The 19,076-nt window shown below is 41.4% G+C and overlaps 1 protein-coding gene across 23 annotated transcripts in view; it reads right to left on the bottom strand.

Annotated features, from left to right (window-relative positions):
- The window catches only part of SORBS2 (sorbin and SH3 domain containing 2), a gene marked incomplete at its 3' end in the record, with an annotated part of 250,265 nt that overhangs the window by 93,787 nt on the left and 137,402 nt on the right, over positions 1–19,076 (bottom strand). For 8 of the 23 annotated variants that reach the window (XM_083755284.1, XM_083755290.1, XM_083755270.1 and 5 more), the window contains exon 1: positions 11,669–12,022. The exons of 6 other annotated variants lie outside the window; for them this stretch is intronic. Of the gene's footprint in view, positions 1–11,668; positions 12,023–15,811; positions 15,909–19,076 lie in introns of those variants that run through there. 9 more of the 23 variants (XM_083755267.1, XM_083755287.1, XM_083755273.1 and 6 more) reach the window with 4 other exon arrangements.

Below are 19,076 nucleotides of genomic sequence, written 5' to 3'. Positions count from 1 at the left end.
ATAGAACCCCATATCATCGCCATAGCTGTAAGACCATCTTTCATCCAAAGTTGTCTACTTATGTCTGTGTTTAAATTAGTGTTGGGTAGATCTGGAACTCAGGCTTTGCTTCCAGCTCTGTTACAAAAAGATAGAGAGAGAAAGCTGCAATTCTGAAATTTCAGTTTTCACCTGAAAGTCATGGCAAATTTTATTTTATGGGGCTATATTGCAGCAATGCTCACATTTGAATACAGGTGCTTGGAACAACTGGAGTACCCTCTCCTTGCCAGAAATAATACAAATTCCTGCTGGTGTGCTGGGACTGGTAGGCATCTTTGCTGCTGCTGCCCAAATCTCTTTACTCATTTGAAAGGGGAGTTGCCATTAGGAAAAAAACACTGTTATGGACCCTTGCTCCACAGGCTCTGGGGACTAAGCAGTTGGGGAAGTATCCCACCCCCCAGCAGTCTTCCCAATTGGGTCCATCCAAAAATTCAAGCCAATGATACAATCCCACAAATGCCTAGCTGCATTATATGTGCTGTTCCAAGGAATTTGAACATTGTTACAACCTGCTTACAAATACATGTGTTCTTCCTAAATTGCTGCTTCAAAAAATATTTCTGCGGCAACTTATTGTTGGATTATACCAAATCATAAATAATAAATTCCACATAAATATGAAATCATCTCTCTTGATAAAATGTTAAGCAGCATTTTCAGAATGAATACTAATAGCTTGTTTGTTAGGAAGCAAAATATTCAGCATATCCATGTACTTCATAGCCTCTTTTTGAAATTGCTGAGCATTGAAGGGGCTTAGTTTCTAAACCATAAAAACAAACTATTCCCCCTCCATTTGATAGCAACATACTTGGGCCATGGAGGATTCTGTCTTAGGTGCATGTACTGTAATTCTGCCCCACCCAGAAGAGAAGCAAGAATGGAGACTGTCTTCTTATGATGGAATAATCAAAGTGTAGTTTGTCTAAGGGGTAGATGTGAGCTCCATAATTAGAGAGATGGCTCATACAGCCTACATTGAACTAGAAAACAAAATGTCCATAAAACTGGGGGGGGGGGGGAGAATGGCTGCAAGGGATTGGGCAGCACTGCAGGTATTTGAAACTCTTTGGCAGGTGGGCAGGACATAATGATATCAGGTGAGCCATTTTCCTTTGTGCCCATGCTTTGCAGGCTCTGAAAATCAGCTTTGCAGGAACCAGTGATCAGCAAATTATATTTGCCCAGCGAGACAATGTTGTGCTTTCGAGTGCTGGGGAAATGGGTTATCTGCAAGACAAATCTAGCAATCAGGAAAAACACCTGGACCTTGTACATGTAACAATTGCACAACTGCCATACTAAAAATTCTCTGGGAAGGCTCTACGCAAGAGGTATGTGGAATTATTTATATGCAGTTAAAACAACCCTGAAGCTTCTCCATTTGATTCAGTTTCCTACCACAAAAGAATGAAAACATACATTTTCTATGCTTATATACTAAAAGAAGCAAAACTATCTCTTCTAAAAAGAAACCAGACCCTAGATTGTTGGCATTCCTGAATGAACACCTGGAAATTTAAATTTTGATTTACCCTTTAAAAAAATGTTTTAAAGCATTTACATGAACCACATGTGCAATTTTATGGTATTGTCCCCCTAAAAACCATTCTGGAGGATAGTGTGTTGGATGGTTAGCATGTATCATAATGGACATATACTTACACAGCTAAGCTGATAGGCATGCCATCAAAGGTATTAAGTGAGCCAGCTTGCTTTTACTCATTTCTGTAGTAACTGAACAAAATTTGCAACCATGTCACTTTGACACTGGCAGCCTATTGTGGTGGCAAGACCAAGCTACCAATTTATAATTACCTCTGACTGGCCTTCAAAAAATGTTCTCTCTTTTATATAAAGATCAGTCTCAAGCAACTAATCAAGCAGGTGACATGTTCTCCCTATTGGTTTTGAAACAGAAGGCAATTCAGAACCATTTTCAATATAGTCATTAAAATAAAAACTGAAACCTACTGATTGGTAAATGTCCTATGTCTTTCTTCTGACTGTTCAGTAATTATTGTCCAGCCCCACACAACTCCTGCTAGTTTTCTGCCTTCCCCCCACTTTTTGTTTTGTCCTTGCCACCCACTCATGATGAGTTTATTTCAGCTTCCTGAAATGTCTCTTCAGTACCTTTCTGGATCAGCATACAGTTCACAAAAACCATCTCATTCTCCTTTATAGTAAGCCTCCAAGAGGTTTTCATGTTTTTCTCCTTACAATGAAGTATAGGGAATCAGTGGCCTTTGAAGTTGTTCTCTCTTTTCTCCTTTGCTGCAGCTCAAAGGAGGATACCTGAAGCCTCTGCTTCTGTTTTAGATTAATGCATGTTGTCTGAACCCTAAACTGTTGTAAATTTTAACTACGGTTAACAAAAACAAGCCAATTTCATAAACTATGGCTTGTGAAGTTTGGGTGACACCGCTAGCCAGGAGTAATAGAAAACTGGAAGAAAAAGCCTGAAGGGGTGGGCAGCATGTGAGGTTAAGTTCAGCCCCATCACAATAAGCCATGGTCTACCTTGACATTTGTACGCACCCAATAAACTGAAAATAGAACGTCTTCCTCACAAAGAAACTGCATTCACACACTGAAAACTCCAGTTTAGTTCTTCAGAGAATATAAAGGTTCACCACTTTTGGAATATATAAATTATAGTAAATCATAGAAAACAATTACATATACCAAAATAGATTGTTTTAAAGGTTCTCAGTTACTTAAAGGCAAGATGCATTGCCCAATCAATATTCCAATTAGCCTTGAGAAAACTAAATTGGATTAAATTCAAGTATGCTAGAATAGCCAACTTTTGAAGGGGCCTTTAAGCATTTCTCTGTTAAATATTGCATACAGTGAGATTAATATTATATGAACTACAGTGGGCTACATCAATTTGCAAATGAAGACATCTTGACACCTTTAGAACATGAATTCTAGCAACAAAGATGTACATCCTGCTTTCTTTACTCTTTTATGCCCTCTAAGCGATCACTTGCCCAAGAGTTTGTTAATTCTTCTCCAAGGCCATGTTGGTACTTTGAGGGAAGCTAGCAAATCAGTGCTCTACTTTTTCATTTTAAAAATCAGTGTTCTGTTACATGATTTTGAACACATGAAACGTAGGGCCTCATTGAATAAAGCTGTTTCTAAGTCCCACCTGTACAGTGGTACCTCGGGTTACATACGCTTTAGGTTACAGACTCCGCTAACCCAGAAATAGTGCTTCAGGTTAAGAACTTTGCTTCAGGATGAGAACAGAAATCGGGCTCTAGCGGTGCGGTGGCAGCAGGAGGCCCCATTAGCTAAAGTAGTGCTTCAGGTTAAGAACAGTTTCAGGTTAAGAACGGACCTCCGGAACGAATTAAGTACTTAACCCGAGGTATCACTGTATTTGTCTCTAAAGGTATTTTCATGGGGTAGGGTTGGCTCAATATAAGAGTACTTAACCATTACATCCCAGAATAGGCACTTGGACATGTTTGCTCCACTGAATCTTGTCACACGCTTGCTGTGGGCTTGCCAAAAGTGGCTACAGAACAGCCTTCTGCTGGGCTTACAGACAATTTCCATGGTATCTGAAGTCTGTAAATACTTCTGCCCTGACCATTTTTTCTTCCCTCATATGTGCAGACCCTCCAAGTGTCCCTATTTTCCAAGGATGTCCCTGATTTAGAGAAGCCATCCTGGTTTCTGATTTGATCCTGGAATGTCCCACTTTTCCTTAGGATGTCCCTATTTTCATTAGAGAAAGGTTGGAGGGTATGGAGTTATCCTATCCCTGAGCCATCAGAAGCCAATCCTGTGTAGGGATTTTTAAAAAATGTTTAATGTTTTATTGTGTTTTTATATATGTTGGAAGCTGCCCAGAGTGGCTGGGGCAAGCCAGTCAGATGGGTGGGGTATAAATAGTAAAATTATTGTTATGCAATGGAACATCCCTATTTTCATCGGATAAATGTTGGAGAGTATGTATGTGTATCTTGCCACTCACATATACAGTGGTACCTCAGGTTACATACACTTCAGGTTACATATGCTTCAGGTTACAGACTCCACTAACCCAGAAATAGTACCTCGGGTTAAGAACTTTGCTTCAGGATGAGAACAGAAATCGTGCTCCGGCGGTGCAGCGGCAGCAGGAGGCCCCATTAGCTAAAGTGGTGCTTCAGATTAAGAACAGTTTCAGGTTAAGAACAGACCTCCAGAATGAATTAAGTTCTTAACCCGGGGTACCACTGTACACTCTCTGTACACTGCTATAGCTCAGCTATTTGGCCAACCAAGAAAGCCCACATTGTGCTACATGGCTATTCTTGAATCTCTCCTCTTTCCCTTTTCTTCTGTCACCACAGCACAGTGGGGTTTGTTTGTTTAGTGATGCTGTTGTTAACCTCAGCATTGCACTGCCTGAAGCAATGGACCTCTAGACAACATTGAGCGTGAAGCCAATGAGCGACCCATTTCATTGAAAGGATTGCAGTGAATGTCACTGCCCATTCCCCCACCCAATCCCCACCCTGGAGGTGATGGGCAGGAAACCAAAAGTCTTCTGAGGTCAAAGAAAACTTGGTCTAGCCCTGCTACCAAAGTCTTATAGCGCAGGAGGATGGAAAAACGCATTGGGCAGCCTCTCTCACCCCTGCCCACCGCATGCAGTAGAGCTACAGAGATAAAATGAGAGGGATATCAAGCGGTGACAGCTTAAGAAACATAACAGTGATTGAATGGGTTGGATAATGGTTCCCATCAGCACCCCAGTGACAAGGAAGGAATACACATTTCAGGACGTCAAATCAGATGCAATGAAAGAAAGAAAAACAACGGTGAAAGGTTATGGTAAGGTGTGACAAAGGAAAATTAAGTAGGACTAAGTTTCGAAAACCATGTAAGTTGTTTTTGACAATTATTTTCACAAATTATTTGGTGTGGAAGAAAACCATGAATGTTCATAAAAAGATTGACCACCTAATTTGGGCAGTGTAGAAACTAATGATGGATTAGTTTTTTATGTTGTTTCTCTGCCATCCCTATTCTTGAGTGCTGCTTTTTGATGACATTATTGAACAAAAGCAGTGTATAATTTGAGGGGAAAGGAGCACAGAGCCTTTGTCTTCCTTACTTCAGCAGAGAGACATTCAACCAAACAGACAGAGGAAAAACTCCCTCAGAACAGCACAACCAGTAAACATCACAGCAGTCTGCCTGGCTGGTAAGCACTGCCAGCACCATAGGTGCCAACTTCCTGGGGCACTGGGTGCCCGAGCACCCACAAAATTCCCCATGAAGGGGTCGGGCACCCACAAATTTCAGTGCCAGGGCCATGCACACTGCATAGCACCCACAGTCCTGGGCACCCATGGTTGTGGGGCCAAGTTGGCAGCCCCAGCCAACCCCGGCAGCACTACCACACCCTCTTCGTTAGCTGCCTTTAACATGGACAGAATTAACTCTTAAGTGACAAACTGAATGATCACTGCTGTTGCACTTCCAACAGGTGTGTGGCCCCACAAGTATGGATGTAGATCTGCAGTGGGCTCATCTCTCCATCTATGCTTATCTAGCTGCACTCTTTCAAAAGCAGTACATATATTGCCATTGAATGATTAGCCAAAATAGAAATGCTCTTCCATTTCAAGGACCATGCTATTTGTGATCCTTAGCATAATTAGAGTGAGGGTTTCTTCTGTTTGAGGCAATATTGTCAAGAAAAGGTATTTTGCTAAATGATCTTCTCATGCTTCTTAATAGCTTAATCTGCGTCTTAAGTACATGGATTTGAAAAATAAATTGATTCTCTGCAGAGTGTGACAGCCCAATCTCCAAACAGAATCCTGTAAACCAGTGGAGCCTAACTGTGAATTAATGCACTGGAAAACTGCTGAGGGACAAAAAAGAATACTAAAAGCAGAGAACCGAGGCACCTAATAGATCCTGCAAGTGGCAACATTGCTTCAGAATTTATCACAAGGCAGAAAAATGTGACATCATAGCTAACACCTCATTAAAAGCAGCGGTCAATAAAAGTGGGGCAGATATTCATAAAGCATGGTGGACACTCATAATCTAAGGACACTTCCAGATGAAGGCCTTGGTGAGCATTGAGCGTTGAGCATTGAGTCGATACCTGAAATACCTACAGTGGTGATTGTGCCGATCCCCACGCTGATTTCTGCACTTTGGAAAATCACAGAACACGAGCGTAGTATCACACCAGCAAGTGTAGTAAGAACCTAAGAACAGCCTTCTGGACCAGGCCAGTGACCCATCTAGTGCAGTATCCTTTTCTCACAGTGGCCAACCAGATGCAAATGGGAAGCCTGCGAGCAAGACCTCAGCACAACAACACTCTCCCCACCTGAGGCTTCCAGCAACTAGTATTTAGAAGTATTATCACCTCCTACTGGGGAGGTAGAACATAGCCATCAGGGTTAGTAGCCTTATCCTCTATGAATTTGTCTATTCGTCTTTTTAAAGCTATCCAAGTTGGTAGCCATCACTGCCTCTTCTGGAAGCAAATTCATGCGCTGCGTGAACAAGCATTTTCTTTGGTCAGCCTTGAATCTGCCAACATTCAGCATCACTGGACGTCCACAAGTTCTAAGGTTATAAGAGAGGAAGAAAAACATTTCTCTAACCACTTTCTCCACAAAATGCATAACGTTATACACTTCTCTCACATTGCCTCTTATGCACATTTTCCAAACTCCCACATCATCATCATAATATAATTTATATGCTACCCATCTCACTGGGCTGCCCCAGCCACTCTGGGTGGCTTACAGCAAATTAAAACATCAAACACAGTAAAACGACCCTATACAGGGCTTTCTTCAGATGTCTTCTAAAAGTCAGGTAGTTGTTTATTTTCTTGACAGAAGGGTGTTCCAGAGGGAGGGCACCACTACCAAGAAGACCCTGGTTCCCTGTAACCTCACTTCTTGTGATGAGGGAACTGCCAGAAGGCCCTCAGAGCTAGATCTCAGTGTCCAGGCTGAATGATGGGGGTGGAGACTCTCTTTCAGATATACAGGGCAAAAGCCATTTAGGAAGGCCCATTTTTATATACTCCCTGTTCCACTTTCTATGTTGGTGCTACTGTGGCAAAAGAAGCTCAAAGCACCATTAACATTAGAGGAAAAAACACAAAGAGGGGGAATCTTCTGAGGGAAAATAAGAGGAAAGGACAAGAAGGAGCTGTCCAAGATGAAAACAGCAATCCAATCAGCAAGAAGAACTGAACCACAACCTCCAGAGATTTTGATAACTGCTTATTCAATGGCATGTTATTTAAAAGAACAGAGAGCAATCTGAAACTGAAAATGCCCACAAGAAGTTGGGGTCCCTATAGAAATGCAGAGTTAAACAGTACAGATGAAATATTTGGCTGAATCAGAACAGGGAAAGAATGCAGTGAGACACGCAAGAGGAAACGCTTGTCTATTCTTAATGCTCTCTACTTCCTCAATAAGGGGAAGTCTGTGGGCAGTGCTACGGCATTCAGCCACCAAAGGATAAGAGAAAACATGCAATAGAGACTTACAGTGTCTTTTATTATATTTGTTATGTTTTATTCACAAATATATACAGGAGGACCATAGCTGAGGTATACAAAGTCCCTCAGCACACAGCACAGCCATAAGTCCTACACTAGATCCCCAAACAGCAACTGTATCCAAAAGAGCCTTCAGCTTGGACCAATGTACAGCTCTCTCTCTTCTCTGTCTAATCATCTCAAAAACTGCATGTTTCCTTCATCAGCCGGGAAAAGGCTGTTTTCTCATATACACCCTTAAAAAGCACGTCTCAGACTCCATCCTGCAGATAAATAGTCCATTCAGGAAAGCATCTTCACTAATTAAGAAAACTGTTGTATTTAATCCCCGTCTCTTAGGCTGTGTACACACAGTGTTTTATTCTAGAAACAATGGAGACTGAGTGCTTGTTTTTTCTACACAGTCCACATATAATCTAGTTCTGCTGCATATTTTATTGCACCCAAAAAGCACTTCTGGAGAAAGTGGTTCATTCCCAAAACAAAAGCTTGTTGCATTGCAGATTGATTCTTTTTTACCCTGCATCTAATGACATAGTAACAAACAGAGTTGACACTTGGGCTGCACCTGTATGGAAGAGGGGCTGGCTTGGGCAGGAGGCGGCTACACAGTCAAGCCTGGTGTGGTAAGATGGGTTGGAAGGCAAGTTGCTGATGGGGCCAACCAGCAGCTGGAAACACAGGGAGGGGCAAGCCAAAAACAAGGAGCACAGGTATGGCTGGGAGCAGACAGAGCCCTGGCAATGGGCAGTCACAGTAATGGTCTGTCTGTGGGTCTCCACACCTGCCCAACGAAGTTGTGGGTAAGCATTTACCAATATTGCAATCACCACTTCCTTCTTTATTCAAGTGGTGGGTTTTCAAATGTGCAGCAAGTAACCACAGCCACCCTTGGGGATGGCAGGATCTGGAATCAGCATGTTGAGGATGAGTGTGAATGATTCTGGACTGAGAAAAAACACAACCCTACATTTTTGTGCTACACATACAAAGATCACCAGTGTTGAAGCTATGATTCTTCAACATCAACTTCATTGGACTGGTCATGTTGTGCGGATGCCTGATGATCGTCTTCCAAAGCAACTACTCTATTCCGAACTTAAAAAAGGAAAGCGTAATGCTGGTGGTCAATAAAAGAGGTTTAAAGACTGTCTCAAGGCAAATCTAAAAAAATGTAGTATAAACACTGACAACTGGGAAACACTGGCCTGTGAGCGCTCCAGTTGGAGAACAGCCTTTACCAAAGGTGTCATGGACTTTTAAGACACTCGAACTCAGGACGCACGGGAGAAACATGCTAAGAGGAAGTCACACTTGGCAAATCCACACAATGATCAACTCCTGCCCAGAAACCAACGTCCCTCCCCACTGTGGAAGGATGTGTGGATCCAGAATTGGCCTCCACAGTCAGTTACGGACTCATTGCTAAAACCGTGTTTATGGAAGACAATCTTACTAGGCTACAAGTGATTGCCAAAGAAGAAGAAAGACATTACTTTGTATGCAGTCATAGGCAAAACCATACTGAACATCTGACAGTCAAACTAGATGTGAAATACATAGCATTTCTTCTTCTTCTAAACTAATTATGGGGAAAGCAGGAACCAGTTAGCACTATGAAGTCACCAATGGGGACTTTCCCTGCTAAAGGTTTCTCTCCCTCCCCCCCCCCTCTCTCTGTGTGTGTGTGTGTGTGTGCATGCAGAATTATCCTGAAAAATACAACCATGTCAATACGATATCTTTTTCAAGTTCATATGCAGGTAGTTTTTAATTTCTTGAGGAAAGCGTTTGGTGTTGGAGTTTTTTCCTGTTTTAATAATAGTATATGCTCATATTTGTGAGTACAATATAGAACTAATGTATATGTATTGGAGTTTTGTGTCTGTGTTGTGTTTATTGATCTCTGTCAGAAACCAGGTCACAAAATAACACCACATTACAAAACCAGGTCACAAAATAATGTCACATTACAAAAGACGTATCTACCTACTTGCACTTCTTGCCCTGTAAAGTGTTACATCATGCACTGACAGAGCCATGGATCTAATACCCTTAAAATGTCAGTGACACCTGCACAACCTCAATCCATCCTGAAATTACAAAACCTATTGATGCATTCTGGATTTTCCCAGATGCGTGATATAGCCTTTGTTTAGATTACATGAAAACAATCCTGTGAAAAAGGCACTGCTAGGGCAAAATATGCGAGAGTTGTTTATAAGAATTGGGAAATAAGGATGCAATGCTCTGTGAGAGCAACTAAGCTGACAGAGCTTTGGATTTTGCTCAATGGATACAACCCAGAATACAGTTAATATGCTTAAAACCCCACTGAAATCAGTAGAACTTAAGTATGCTTTCTTACCTCTGTACATGGCTAAATGCCATGAAAGACACAGCCTTCCTTTGATATTCTTCAAGGATCTGTAGGTCATCAGGACATTTTTTGCAAGTGATCAAATATCCCTTCCTGTGATATAAGCATTTCCCCCTCTAAACAGTAGAGATCTTTTTTCCTTATAGCTCAGAAAGGTGGGTATAAAGGGAAGAGGGCCCGGTTCTCCGCAGGTAGTAATTCAAAAAACTTAAGTGACTATGTAAATAGAAATGACTACTATCTGATAATAAATCATATGCAGGCACCCACAGCATAACATGGTTATGGTTAATATGCTTGGGTAAATCACGAACTGTAATGGCCTGTCAGCATTAAAATGAAGGGGGTGAGGAGATTATACTATTACATTACAGGGTGGCAGACAGGAGGCGACAGAACAGCTGTGATTGTGTAGAAGTTATATCTTTGTACCTAGAGAAGGCTGAGGCAGGACATTTGTATTACAGTCTGAAGGCTGGTGGAATACGAGAACTTTGCTTGATTAATCAAGTTAAGCACTGAGATATGGAGGACTTGCTATTCATTGGCTCAGAAGCAATTCTTTGATCTCGTCAGCCCAATAAATGTACCATTTTGATTTGTGCAGCAGGGGCAGTTAATGAAAGACTGGCATGCTTCTTCATTCCTTTTCTGGGGAGCAGATTTAATGATTTATGGGGTGATCAGAATGCTCTGTTTATGAAGTGTATGTCTGGCGCTCTCAAACATATCAACCAACAACAACTGTCAAAGACCAGTATTTCCTTAAGAATGTCAGAGTGATATATGCTACTTTCTGGAGCACTGGTGAAAATGGCAGCATTTTCCAAGAACTGCTTAATATTATGATGCTGTAGCTTACAGGGTGGTGGAAGTCTGTTGTATAAATTTGGAATTATCATTTGGATAAGCCATTGAAGCTGCAATCCTATGCACACTTACTTTGGAGTAAACTTCATTGGACTCTGTGGAGCTTGCTTATGCATAGGATTTGGATTCAGCTGTATACCCACTGCTATGGCCTTTTCCCAGTTATGCCACAACAAATTATTTTGGTAAAGAGCAAGCCAGTGATACATAGTGAATTTTGAACTGCATATCTTTAATGTGTTCTAATTGTGAGAAACTAAAGACTTCAGTCCACACAGCTTTAAAATACAACTGTACAGCAAAGACTGCATTCATAAAGATGCAATAAATCCTGCTTTTTGCGGGGAGGGGGACTGTACTCTCCATTTCAGGACAACTGATGTTTTATTATATTCCAGGCAGTCAATGTAGCGATACATATAGCCACCTGAAAAAACAGACTGAGCATTATATTTTGATAATTCCATCACCAGCCTTCAGCACTGCAAAAATCCTATGGTGGTGTTCCTACCAGAATCTTTGCCTGCCCTATTTTGCAGTACTGTATTCAAAAATAAACATGAATCTCCTTTAATCACATCTAAATGAAGATTGAGGAATATGAACTATAGTTCTAAATAATTGTGGATTTACATCTGCATATATCTGACTATGCTACTAAAGTAATCAACATCACAGATCTTCATATGAAAGAGAGAAAGAAAATTATAAACCTGAACAGACCCTTTTTAAAAAGGCAAGTATGGGGGAAAGAGTAGTAAAATGAAGGAAGCACAAAACATAAACAAGTCACGGCTGCATAGCTATGCAGTACTCACCCATAACAATCTAGGTGCACAGGTTATCATAGAAAAGCCACCATGTCCATATAAATCATCACTGCCAAACTCTCGCAAAGACGGCACCACATCATTTTCCGTCTCTGTTCCAGAATCAAAGTACTGAAAAAGTCCACGGAAGCGTTTGCTTTCACTTTGACGAATGTAGCAGGAGAGGCAACACAAACTGAACTATATTGATCCACAGCAGCAGTCAGTTGCCTCCTGGCTCAGTATGTTTAGTAACTATTTGGTTTCACACTGTTTTGTTTGGATGACTCACACACAAGATGCATCTCCCTTTAATATTTCAACTTGTGCTGCTTTAGGATGTCTGGCTGCTAGCCTCTTTGCAAGGGGAGATTTTACGTTTTGTGTCTCAAGTGTGGCTACAGGAAACCACCCTGGGTGTAGCAAGAAGCTTTCCATTGTTTCCAGCTTCCACAGGATGCAGGATTTTTGAACAGGTTAAGTGCCACCATCCTTCATCTAATTCCAAGAGATATAAATGCAGAGATATGTGGCTATGAAATAAGGTGAAAATGGTTTGCTACATGCTAAGAATGAATGTCAGAAAGCATTTTCCAAAAGTAACAATGGAATGTTGCCAAAACTATGGAATTGTCTTTGGGGGGTTGGAAATGTTGTTGCCCTGAGAGTTTTGGCTAACAACCCTTGCTGCACCTTTGAACTCTAATTGACTACCAAATTGTAATCCATAATTACCTTTGTGTGCTGGGTACTTGCAGGAAAGAACCTAAAAGTACCCATTCCACCCTTGTCACATTTTGGAAAAAAATAAGGCTATCAGCTCTTTGACTGGCCCTGCTGCCTTGCAGCCATCCCAAACCTGACAGTCCTGTGCTCCTACCATGAATGAAAGCAGGTACAGAAATAAAACATACAGTTCATTAAAGCAATTAAAATCAGATAGATATAAACACAAATTTCATCCTCCTCTCTCTCTCTCTGTCCCTCAAGCCTATAGAAATTTTATCCTGATCTGCACTGAAGTCAGTTTTTGTTTTTTTCTGCAACCCCCTCAACTAATGTAGGAGGAAGCATTTGTGAAGCAGTGCCATTCAGAATCGTCAGGTGATCTTCCCAAGAGAATTCTTAGAAAGATAATCAACTGTTTTCTGTACTCACTGTACAGGTTACAGTACAGAAGAAAATGGTCAAGAGATTTGATTGCTCCAGTTCCACACACACACACACACCAACAACCATTCATTAGCCAAAGTTCCACTGAATCATCCACTCAACGGGGCAGATTGAAAAAGCAAGAATAAATGTTCTATGCTTCATGTGCTCATACTATGGAACTCACTACCACTCGTATAGCCTAAAAAGGGAATTAGGAAAATTTGAAGAGGGCAGGGCTATTGATACCTACTATTCATTGCTTACTAGTGCCAGAGGCAGTGTGAATCTGCATACCAGCTGCTGAGCATAGGAGCCAATTCATAGGAGCCAAGGGATCTTCACCCCCCCAATAAAATATTTGAGGGGACCGTCCCCCAAAGTTCATGGGCATTGCCATTCAAATGGTGTGCGTGCAGAACTTATGTCCAGAACTTACTGCTTTTCTGCCTGACTGAAACTTAATCAAGAAATCATTCCTTCTTTATCTTTCTTGCCTCCTACAGGTAGCATCCATTACATTATTTTGTGGGGCAACAACTAAAACTGAGTGCAAATATTCTTGCAATCACACAATCATATTCACCAATTTTCCTCGTAGCACAAACATACAGCCATGAAATGTATCATGTGAATTGCTATGGTTCCCAATTTATTACTGAGACTACTCAGGCTTAAAGGCAGGGGATAGCTTTTTCAGTTTATTAGCATAATGTCTAAATAGTCTAAATTGTGTATGCTGGCTATTTTGCAGAAGAGCAAATGGCACGTGGCCACAGTATGTAGTCTAAACTCTCTTAGATTCTGCATTCCTCAGAACAAGGAACCATCTTATTTCTGTGTTTTTGCATAGCAGCTCTGACTGCATTTTCCTTGTTTAATGAATAAATAATAGCGCATGTTATTAAACCAGAGGATAGCCAGCTTTAGCAAGAATATTTATTTTGGAAAGAGTGGCTAGGGTACAGGAAAGCTGCTAAACTCACTCTTGATTTTAAAGTACCATAATTCCTTCAGAATTCATCATATCCATACATTTAAATAACTTCCTTTTAAAAAGACCTTAGCAGATCATGTTAAGCTTCAGCTCAAGATGAACGTTCTGATTATTCTAGGGTGTAGTTTTGGCCATCTTCCAATTTCCTAACAGGAGTTTATTAAAGTAGCTTGGTAAGCCTTCATTTTGGTCATAACTGAAAAGTAGCCTCTGTTCTGGGGAAAAACATCTATTTGGGTCAAGCACCAATAGCTAGCAAAATCAGCTTACTCCTCAACAGACAAAGGATTTGGTTCCAGCTGACCTTGAACAATAAAGATTTTGTCCCTCACCCTGCTGAAATAATGCATTCCTAGAGATCTGCAGCAAACATTTGCTTAGCAAGTTCAATCAATATATGAAATTCATCTGCAATCTCCATTGCCTGCTTGGCCTCTCTGGCTAAAAGCCCCCAAGGGCTCCCCTTGCCTGCCTACACACTGACAAACACACACTCCCCATCCTGTCTTTATGGGATTTTGATATTCTCTTCCTGGCCACTCTCTCTTGCTTCCTCAATCTCTTTCCTCATCCATTTCCTACTTTTCAGCCCAACATCAATTCTGTCCTGCTTCCTTTGGCCACCTGAATTATTGGATCTGTTCTCACTTGGCCTTCTAGCATGCCACCTATTTTTCTACGCCAAACAATGTTGCCCGCAGCATACAATCACTACTGCCCCTAGTTTCTGTATAATTTTTTTCTTGGGCCTTCTACCCAGCACTGTAAACTCATTCCCCCTGTTTCACCAGCCCTTCATTTAGAGTTTGGATTTGATATCCCGCCTTTCACTCCCTTTAAGGAGTCTCAAAGCGGCTAACATTCTCCTTTCCCTTCCTCCCCCACAACACACACTCTGTGAGGTGAGTGGGGCTGAGAGACTTCAGAGAAGTGTGACTAGCCCAAGGTCACCCAGCAGCTGCATGTGGAGGAGCTGAGACGCGAACCTGGTTCACCAGATTACGAGTCTACCACTCTTAACCACTACGCCACACTGGCTCTCTAACTATTCTAACTATGTTCTAACTATTTACACTGTGCAATGATCCCAATGCTTGGTGGAAGCCTTGAATGAGGCTAAGTTTCAGGACACTTCCTTGGTGGTGGTAAGGGGAGAACTGTTGGGGCTTCATTCAAGGTCCTCCAAACAGTTCAGTCATAATCACTAATCAAAATATGAGTCCTCCAGTTCTTCTGCCTCCCCAACATCACACAATCCAAAGATTACAAATCAACAGGACAGTCCTTTAACATGTTATATTGTGGAGCCTACCATGCTTCAAGCCTGGGCATCCTACATAAGACTTCAGGTGGCTCTCACTCCCTGCCAATACAACTTCTCTTGTAGCTGTTCAAGGTGCTGTAAGCTGGTCTCTGCCTGCTTCCCTGTGAACTTTAAGCTTCAAGGTTTCCAGTAATCCTGTCTCAAGGGTGCAATTTTAATCCAGGAAGAAGGTAGGTCTCCACAGATCATATGAGACACTAAGCACATTATGTCAAATTGTGACCATCATTCAGCTTTAAGCACCCAGGACAACCATATGCCAAAAAAGCAGGGGCTTTCTGGAGCCATAATATGGTTAACAGTGTGCGTAAATCTTTTGATGAAAAGAAAAATTAACATATAATTTTAAAGTTAATTTTCCAAATATCTGTTTTCTGTGGACCAAACACAAGTTAAATAATTATTTCCAGTCTTCAGCCACTATATTTTGTTCTGTCAGGGATCTTAAGAGAAATTTTCCCAGCTAAATTGACACCTAAAAACCTCATTATCTTGTGAACCAACAAACTGCTGGTCTCGCCTGACATTGTAGCCCCATGCAGACCATGTGGCAAAGCTTAAATAGCTGTTTACATAAAATGGATAGTCAGTCTGTGGATGGGGAGCTGAGTGTTAGGTTTGGGGACAACTTAATTGGCAAGTTAACTGAACAACATTTGTTAAACTGATACATTGGTACCTGAATGCTAAGAGCTTCCAAATGACCCTTTGTTGCTGATGCAGGTTTGCTGATGATACAGATAGATGTTTATGAGTTGAATCAAGACTTCTAAAAAAAAACCCTAAGGTGCAAGAAAATAGGGAACAATCAGGGACACATTTGACATGAAACCTCATTTGACAGCTGTGGCAACAGAAATCTAAAATGGCACACAAACTTTGCAAATTTAGCTGTTTTGGAATGCTAATGGAAATATGTAGTCAGCCTTGCAAAAGTCTTGTTCAAATCTGCTAGCTCAGAAAATCACCAGTTTGCCAGTTTCATGTCATTAAGATGGATGGTGACAGAAGTCTACTACTGTACTGAACTACTGGAGAATAGAGATGGCACAAAGGGAACTGGTGACAGTCTTGCCAGAATCCTAACTTGATGACCCTCATGGTCCCTTCCAGCTCTACAATTCTATGATTCTCAAAACAGTGCATTTGGTACAATGGCTGCCCCTAGAGCTTTTGCAATCATCACAATATCACCAAGGCAACTATCTGTAAATAAACAATAAATGTCCATAAAAATGGCAAAAGTAGTTTCTTTCCAAAAAAGGTTTTAAACAATTGCAACACAATCTTGTGTCAATTGCAGTAGTCATTGTATCACACCCTCTTCATTGTCTTGTTCTTCCCCACAACTTCTAGCACCACTTATGACTGGTCCACTAAGCCAAATCCTTTATCGTAGTCTAGGATTACCATACTTCTGGACATATTTGGAATACCGCATTCATCAGCAGTGCCCAGTGTGGTCTTGCTCCGAAAAAAGCTCATCAACTTCAGGCAAAAGAAGTGCAACAACCTTTCTGTTCGGATTTTCACTGCTTGAAATATGGCAACCCTAACGTAGTCCACAATAGAGCTTGAGAAATCTCCTGTTTTTTGGTGCTGGCCAGAGACACTGAAACCAGGGGTATTCCAGGTTTGAAATACAAAGGATGGAGGGCTGAGTTCAGTTTCGCAGGTCACAAGCTGTGAAGAACTGTGATAGAACTATCATTACTAGGGGTGCCGCAAGGATTCAATAAAGCAAATTTGAGGCAAAAGGGCTTTATAAGTCTTCAAGATGAGAACAACCACATCCCCCTATACCAAGGACCCAGTTGTTCAACCTAGGCTAGGGGAAGGTGGCAGCAAGCAATCAGGGGCCACAACAGTGCTTGTGCTCATCCCACCAGGGAATCCACATTGGGAAACTAACACTACTGGCATCATTTCTACAAGGTAGAAGAGCTTCCTCTTTGATGTAAATAGTTCCCTCAATAGGGATTATGGAAGTGACAATCTCAGTCCCATACCTGGCGCAAAACCAAAGTCTACTGAAGCTTCCATACCACTTGCCACTACTGCCTTCCCTTACTCCAAAAGAAAGGGACTGGAGCAGGAAACAGTGAAGGGGGAGCTAAATGAGCGAGTGCTCAAATGAAGCACTCACAAAATCTCTTTTTGGTGCAAGACTCAAATTACATGCATAATTCATGCTTTTATTCCACACTAGTCTATCTCATCAAAAAGGTTTTATAATTTTGTAAAATCTGCAGAATCTGTTTGACCGGGGACTGTGGGTGCCTGCAGACAATCTGGCTATTTAGCATTCATTCTGATGTGTTTGCAGGGCGGTTACATGATGTTGTGTCAAAGCAAGTGTTACTCCATACTTTCCGGTCACTTTCCTTTTTAGCAAAAAGTCAGATCTTTTGAGGAAACAGGTTTGTTCCGCCAGATCTCCCAATAAACTATAATTGTGCTGCCTGAATTTGCCAGTATGCAACTGAATCCTGAAAACAGCAGCAGTCCAGGAGCACCCTGAGTGAAGCAGGAAGGGAATTGAATAGATGTACCACGAGCAATGATAGCTCCCTATCACAGCACCTTCCAGTCTGTGAAAAACTTGTGCTGCAGATGATTTTTTTCTTTTTCTTTTTCACATCCCAAGGTAATTTTAATGTAAACAAGCAGATTTTGGCAGGAACTCCCAGTCTGCTGTGGGCAAAACGAACCAAGGTCCCTAAACAGAAGCTTCTTTGAATCCAACCAGACCTCCTTAGGGCCTGTAATTATGGCTAAAAGGACTGCAAAAGAAGAAGAAGCAGCAGGTGACTGCCAGTGCACTACTCTGAAGTCAGTGGTTTGAGGACCTCAGCCAAAGCTCATACCCATCTACTAGTAGAAGAGTTATGTATGTGGCCTTAAAGTCCTTAAAGGGCCATCATTCACCAGGAGTTGCTCCAGCATTCAGTTTGAAGTGTGATCCTATCTGAGCAGCTGTTAAGCCTGGAATTCAGGCTGTTCACTTGACTGACTGCTGTTTAAATCACACAGTCACGTCTGCGGTGTCTTCACAAATTATCAGAGCATTGATGCTCTCAGGTGTTTATACTAGAATTACTGTATGAGAGCAGATAACCCAATGCAGATGTATATGCACAACCTACTGATGAAGATTGTGAGGTAAAAGCATATCCAGCCAACAGAGAGGTAGATTTTATTACTGGATAATACAGTGGTACCTCGGGTTAAGCACTTAATTCGTTCCGGAGGTCCGTACTTAACCTGAAACTGTTCTTAACCTGAAGCACCACTTTAGCTAATGGGGCCTCCTGCTGCTGCCGCGCCGCCGGAGCACGATTTCTGTTCTCAACCTGAAGCAAAGTTCTTAACCTGAAGCACTATTTCTGGGTTAGTGGAGTATGTAACCTGAAGCGTATGTAACCTGAGGTACCACTGTAGTGTACTTCATAGGACTTTTTAAGAAACTTGCTTTTGACAAAGCACGTTAGATGTAAGCTTCCTTACTGACACCAGCTGCTGCTGTGCCTTTAACACAGCTTGACAATAGCAAATAGTCATGCACATACTGTATCAACACCCCCCCGAAAGCTTTGCTTGCTGAGTTCTACAGAACAAGTTCTGGTTGTTTCTTACTTTGTGTTTTTGTGTTGCATTTTACTGTAGTATTTTATTATTCTTTTTAATCTTTGTATGATAAAAAGAGAATTTATTTTGAGGTGTCTAAAAAATGGAATTGAAACAGCACTGTGCCAAACCAGACATGGCCATCTCTTGGCCAGTTGACAATCCTTATATTTGATGTATTCCAATTTTATTACATTGGTAAAACATATGTACGGAAACTGGACTCACTCAGTTCCCAGTTTAGATTTTGAACTGGGTCTGCAAGCTGGCATCATAGCTACAACATCTATTCTAATGGTTCAACTTTTTAAAAAATG

This window comes from Podarcis gaigeae (genome assembly GCF_964106915.1).
Source record: "Podarcis gaigeae genome assembly, chromosome: 9".
In the NCBI taxonomy this organism is placed as follows: domain Eukaryota; kingdom Metazoa; phylum Chordata; class Lepidosauria; order Squamata; family Lacertidae; genus Podarcis; species Podarcis gaigeae.
The sequence above is the reverse complement of the archived record's forward strand: the minus strand, read 5'-3'. Positions and strand labels throughout refer to the sequence as shown.